Genomic DNA, 7,239 nt, shown 5'->3' with positions numbered 1-7,239 from the left:
TCCCACAGGACTGCTCCCTACTTTAGCCACCAATCACAGGTCCAGGGTGTTACCTGTGCTTCTGACCAACTGGCTGTAAATCAGAGGTTCTCACGATCCCCTCCTTGAGTTCAATTAATTTGCTAGAGCTGCTCGAAGAATTCAGGAAACCAGTTTACTCACTGGATTGCTGGTTTACAACAAAGGATAGTAAAGAAAAACCAAGGGGCTCCTGGGTGGCTCAGTCATTAAACATCTGCCTTCGGCTCAGGTCATGATCCCAGAGTCCTGGGATTGAGACCCGCATCAGGTTCCCTGCTCAGCGAGGACTCTGCTTCTCCCTCTCCCTCTCCCTCTCTCCCTACTCATGCTCTCCCTCCACACACACTCTCTCTCAAATAAATAAAATCTTCTAAAAACTAAAAGAGAGAGAGAGAGAATACAAATCAATAGCCAGATGAAGAGACACATAGGTCAAGGTCCTGAACAAATAAGCTTCTGTCCTTTTGAAGTTTAGGGTCCAATACAGGGGCATGTGGAAATGTTCTGATCCTTCTTTTTTGCTCTTTTTGGGTTTTTCATGGAGGCTTCTTAGGTATAATTGGTTAAATCACTGGCCACTGGTGACTGATTCAACCTCTAGCCTCTGTCTCCTCTTGAAATAGGGGGTAGGACTGAAAGTTTTCATCTTTAAAGGGGGTTTCCCAAAGTCATTTCATTAATATAAAACCAGTTGTGGTTGAAAGAAGCTTATGAATAACAAAACACCCATTTTGCCCTATGGCTCTGAAGCATTTTTTTAAGGAACTAAAGATAAGTGACCAAATATATAACAAAAGATGCTCCCATTGTTCTTAGAGCTTAGGAAATTCCAAGTCTTTTGGGAGCTGTGAGCCAGGAACCATGGATGAAGACCCAAAACATAGGAAAAATGTATCTTGGTCATCTGAATGACCAATATATATATTTCTTATAAGTCACAATATCATGGAAAGATTCCAGGTTATCCGAACCCTAGAAGTTCAGAAAAGAAGCCCAATGAAGCTGATCCAGAGAATTGTGAGAAAATCAATTGGTTATTGTTTCAAGGCACTACGTTTTGGGATGGTTTGTTACATCGGGATAGGTAACCAGCACAAACACCTTCCTGCTCTGTGCACATTCTCAGACGTTTATCCACGTGCCTCTTCCCAAAGCCCTCTCTCAGCATCTTTCAGTCCTTTTCTTTCCAGATCCCTGACCATCCAGCCAAACCATTAGCCACTGCCCACAAATCTGTGTAGAACACTTCTGGTCATCGCTTAGCCTGCACAAAGTGGACAACCAAATGCATTGGCCACTGGGAGGATTTCCCTTTACACCATCTTTTCAAAGACAGTCTTGAACAGGCTGTGATTTTCAGCAGTCTGTTTCCAGGAGGTGTTGGCATGGGTGTAGATTAAGGCTCGAAGTTTAGAGGAGGCAATATGGTAGGAGTAGGTGTTACGAGTGTTTGAGTCAACTCCTCATACAACTTACTTCTGGACATTCTTAAGTCCAATCTCATATCCCGTTTCTACTTGATGATGGATTACTGCTGCCCAAGCCCAACCTGTGGTTTTGTGGATCAGGTAACATTCAGTTTATCTGGGGGGCTCAGTCACATGGTGACTCAGTGCTCTGGTGTTAAGAAATGGAGATGAAAACATTTTTTTAAAGGTTGATTGATTGCTTTCAGAGAGTGCACATGTGCAATTGAGGGGAGGGGCAAAGGGAGAGACTCTTCAAGCAGATTCCCCGCTGAGTGTGGAGCCAGACGCGGGGCTCCATCTCACAACCCATAAGATCATGACCAGCGCCGAAACCAAGAGTTTGACGCTCAACCGACTGAGTCACCCAGGTTCCCCAAAACATTTTTAAATTTAATTTAATTTAATTTTTAATATTTTATTTATTTGAGAGTGAAAAAGAGTTGGGGAGAGGGGCAGAGGGAAAGGGCAAAGCAGGTTCCCCACAGAGCAGGAAGCCCAATGTGGGGCTCAATCCCAGGACCCTGAGATCATGACCTGAGCCGAAGGTAGATGCTTAACCGACTGAGCCACCCAGGTGCCCCCCCAAAACATTTTTTAAACGGAGATAATAAGTAATAGTACCTACCTCACAGAGTTGTTCTGAGGATTTGAGGAAATAATGCATGAATGATACTAAATATATTGTCTGGCACCTAGTAAATGTTTTATAAATGGCAGCCAAAACTGATTGGTGCTGCGGGTAATAGTAGTAGCTTCCCAGGTAGGTCTGCTGAAAATTAATGTGCTAAACATGTCACATTTTAGTATACCACTTATTCCCATTGAATTTAATACGGCAGTGCTCTAATTCTATACTTCAGTCTTTACCCTTAAGCAACCGTGAGATTCAGACCCACTTTCCCTGTGCTCCAAAGTCAGGTTTCTCGTTGGACCAGGCCAAGCGCCAGCCCCAGGCCCTGGTGAAGTCCCCAGGGTAACCTATCCTGAGAGCCAATTGGTTGACCTTCCCCTGATACCAACCTTACTCTCTGCTGGGATATTTTCTCTGAGCCTTTTCAACTTTGGCATTTCTGTAGTAGACACGCCTGTAAGTATTCATTGAATTGAGTTCTACTGCCTCCCCATGGACACAGGGTAAAATCTGAATTTCTTAATATGAAATAAAATATATCTCAGCATCTGTCTCCAACCACCCTATCCACCCTCACCGCCTAACTGCTAGCATTGAAAAAGCATTTAGCATGTTTCATCTCATAAAATACATGGTTTCATTCAATAGATATAGGTGGGGCGCCTGGGTAGCACAGCGGTTAAGCGTCTGCCTTCGGCTCAGGGTGTGATCCCGGCGTTATGGGATCGAGCCCCACATCAGGCTCCTCCGCTATGAGCCTGCTTCTTCCTCTCCCACTCCCCCTGCTTGTGTTCCCTCTCTCGCTGGCTGTCTCTATCTCTGTCGAATAAATAAATAAAATCTTTTAAAAAAATTAAAAACAATTAAAAAAAATAAAATAAAATAAATATAGGTATCCACAGGTGCCATAGGGGCCATTAGGTATGAATTATTATCTAATACCGTATGTTGCATGTACATGCATGTACTTTAACCTAAATACCTCATAGAACACATGTTCTCCTGTAAGTTGTTTTTCCACATTCAACAATATGTCATGGACATTTCTCCATGACATAAAGGTTTATTTATTTATATCACCATTTTCACTGATTCCCTACTACAGCATTGTAAGAATGCACCAGATCTACTGATGAACGTTATGGTGGCTTCCAACTTTTCAGTATTATAGTCAGCACAGAAATGAATAAATGTATACATCTTTTTGGATTATTACTTGTTAGACTTCTTATGTTAAATTCTTAAAAAGATTTCTGCTAGGGGCGCCTAGGAAGCTCAGTCGGTTTAAGCACCTGACTCTTGATTTCGGCTCAGGTCATGATCTCAGGGGTCCTCAGATCAAGCCCTGCATTGGGCTCCATGCTGAGTATGGAGCCTGCTTAAGATTCCCTCTCTCCCTCTCCCCCTCCGTTAAAAAAAAAAGAAAAGAAAAGTAGTATTGCTGTATTAAAAGGAACGTATATTTAAAATTTTGAAACATAGTACCAACCTACTTTCCAGAGATGTTACACCAACTTGTATTTCGAACATCAGGGTGTGGATGTCTCATTTCCCCCGACCCTCATCAATGCAGGGTATTGCCTCTGAATAAGTAGGAAAATGGTCTCTCATTATTGGTTTGACTGCTTTCTATAGAGGTAAAACAGCTTTACTGTGAACTTACTAGCCTTGAGTATACACTCTTCTGTGGATTGCTTCTTTAGGTCCTTTTCCTTTTTGAAACTGGACGCTTTATCCTTTTTAAATTAATTTTAAAAGCGCTTGCTCTATATATTGCAAAGGTTTTCTTCTAAACTCATTGTGGTTTTGTTGTTGTTTTGTTTTTTGTAAACATGTTTTACATCATATGTAGTCAAATCTATTTTCTCCCTTAGGATTACTTTTTGATCTTATCCTTAAAAAGATCTTTCCCATTGCAAAAGCAAATAAGTCACCACCACACACACACACCCCTGCCTTTTTTTAAAGTAGGCTCCACGCCCAGCATGGAGCCCAATGTGAGGCTTGAACTCACGACCCTGAGATCAAGACCTGAGCTGAGATCAAGAGTTGGATGCTTAACCGACCGAGCCACCCAGGCGTCCCTCACCCCCTTTTTAAAAAAAACTAGTTTCTTCATGGTTTCATTTTTCTATAATTAACTATTTAATTTTCCTGAATCTTATTTTTTTTTTAAGATTTTATTTATTGATTTGACAGACAGAGACAGCCAGCGAGAGAGGGAACACAAGCAGGGGGAGTGGGAGAGGAAGAAGCAGGCTCCCAGTGGAGGAGCCCGATGTGGGGCTCGATCCCAGGACTCTGGGATCACGCCCTGAGCCGAAGGCAGACACCCAACACCTGCACCACCCAGGCACCCCCTGAATCTTGTTTCTAGTCTTGTCTCCTCTTCACTTATCTGGGCCTCCTCCCTCAGACTGGGTCTCTCCTGGTCGCTTCTCCTTCCAGCAGGTTATAGATTCTTAAGGGACCCCAAAACTAATGTCAGGCAATTTTAGCCCTAAGGCTGAGGTCTCCACTTGCAGGATGTGTCCTCTGGTTCCAGCCAAGCGAATGCAGTTTATACCCACTGGAGGACTCGTAGCATTTCAATGCTTTTCTTCAGTGCACCAGGGCTGGCAAAGGGTGATTATAATGTAATTCCTTCAGAGACAGCAGGAGGGAGCGGTGTCCTGGAATCCTCACGGTCAGGCCATCTGAGTTCTGCCACTCAGAACCTGACAGGCTGGCCATCTCGGTGCCCAGAACAAATCCCAGGTGCAGAATACCCTGTCCCTGGGTCCTTTGCCCTCAGAGAGTGCTCAGGGTTACCGGGCCCTGTCACTGGGGGAGTCGATGAGGCTATAAGCCTCGTCTGTAATCCACACAGAGGCCCCAAGAAGGATACCACCCAATTCTTTCCATCTGAGCTTAGACCATCATATCCAGATAGCATCTGACACTTGATAAGGGGGAACATTTCCACAAGTAAAACTGTAGGCAGACAAGTGCTGGGTTTACCTGCAGGGTGGGCATCTTCAGTCCTCACAGGCCCTGCGGCTGGTCACCCCCCTGACTGCAGCTGAAAGTGGGGCCTTTCCACAGAGCCTGGTGGCAGGAGGTCCCTGCAGGCCCACCCTGGGGACAGGGGGACCACAGAGTGGAGGGAAAGGAGGCAACCAGTTATTTAGTGATTGAACACCTGACAGTGTTCCCATTTCACCACCAGCCTGGCCAGAGGCCCTGTAGGCAAGAAGGGGGTGAGCAAGACCGGAGCATGGAGGGGGGCAGTTGTGTTGAAAGGGCGAAGAGGAAGTGGGAAGAAGCCAGCGAATGGCCCCACCGCCTTCCCTCAGCAAAGGCAATGAGCACAAGGCGGGACTCCCTTTGCTGAGTGGGTTGGTGCCAGTGGCCTGTGAGGTCAAGAGAGCCGGAGTGCCCCTGGAGAGCAGGGCGAGAATCGGCCATCACCGGGTGAGGAAGCTCTCAAAGGGGATGTCTCCCACACTTCGGAGGAAATTCAGATGCAACAAGCCATGCTCAGAGCCCAGATCTCCCCAACTGAGCAAGGCTTTTGACTCTCACATTAATACTGGGAGAAGTGGAAAGAGTGAAGCTTTGGAGGGGAAAATAACAACAAAACCCACGAAAGACAACTAAAACCAGCTCCAGGGACCCAGACAGGCGATGAACAGACCGGCAGACACAGGCAGTTAGAATAAGTCACACAAAAGTAATGCGTTGGCCCAAGAAGTGTTCTTCCAAGTTAGAGAATCTGCCACCTCGGTTCCCACAAAATGCTGTTGGAAACGCATCTCATAATAGTATTTGTTAGATCTCTGAAGAGGAGGGCAGTGGGCAGACAGAAAGGGTTAGAGTGTCCCCGTGGCCTAGATTCTAGAAAAAGTAGCCCGGAGACACATTTAGCCTAGAGAAACCCAGAGAGGGCTGGAGGGAGACTGTCATGCTCTCACAGAATATTTAAAGCACGTGTGGTCCCGGAGCATGGAAGGAGGGCCAAGGGTCCAGCTCCAGAGAGGCAAAATTTAGGCTCAGGGAAAGGATGTTATCGTGGAAAGCTGTCCAAGATGCAGTCTCTTGAGAAGTAGCCACTTTCCACAAGCAAGTAGACGCGGGAGATTACTTAGGTGGGCTACTTACCGTAGGAGTCCTGGCATTGGGAGGCAGGGAACAGGTAGCCTGGGAGGTGCCTTCCCACTCTTAGGAGAGTGTAAGGGTCTTCCAAGTTGAGCACTCTGGGAAGGGGGCGGAATTCCAAATGAGTTACTCTCCGATTCACACATTTCAAAGAACACAGACACACGCATGGCACCCGAAGGCGGTACCAGCAAACTGGCAGGATCCGTTCTAGCTCAGAGGCTTGGGCCACACACAGCTCCTGGTGGGGCCCAGGGGAGCGCAGGCAAGGACAACAGTGGCGACTCTTCTGTTGGGACACAGAGAAGAGTGATCAAGGGCTGATCAGAGTGCCAAGGCCGGGCGGAAAAGGGATGACGAAACACTTTCAGTGCCAGGACCTCACTGCCTTTGCAGCAAACTTGAGGTGGGCTTGTTGCAGAGCTGGGATGGGGCTGGGGCTGTGAGGCAGCACCACAGCCACAAGCAACACCTAGCTCGCCACCTCAAATGGGAACGTCGCTATCCCCCTAGAGCCTCAGCCATAGTGATCAGATCTAAGCTCCGTTGGGCCAGACGCAGGAACAAAAGAAGCCCTAGTAAGCAACCTCTTCCAAAGACCAGGGGCAGGGGACCTATTTGCTGTCTCAGAGTTGGATCGGAAAGGGAGGCAGCTCTCCCCCACGGACTCAAGCAGGATGCCCTGTGGGTGACTGCATTATAATCCAGCGTTTGTGTAGACAAACCTCCCCTTTTCCCCTTTAGAGTAACAGCGTGTTCTTGACCGCCCACAGCCAGGTCAGCAGGCTTCATTATAAATCTTTGGCCAAGCAGGGCACAGCAGTCACCCCATGCAGGCTCCACGGAGGGACCCAAGCTGATAGGGTTCTGCATGTTTCCTTCCAGGTGGCCTCTTTCTGCTACTTGTGTTCTGAAAAGTTTTGAGCCCTATTTGCTGACAAAAGGTGTGCAAGCCAGGTCTGTTGTGAAAAACCGGGAAAA

Source organism: Ailuropoda melanoleuca, chromosome 7 (assembly GCF_002007445.2).
Source record: "Ailuropoda melanoleuca isolate Jingjing chromosome 7, ASM200744v2, whole genome shotgun sequence".
In the NCBI taxonomy this organism is placed as follows: Eukaryota; Metazoa; Chordata; class Mammalia; order Carnivora; family Ursidae; genus Ailuropoda; species Ailuropoda melanoleuca.
Note: the sequence above shows the minus strand (reverse complement) of the source record.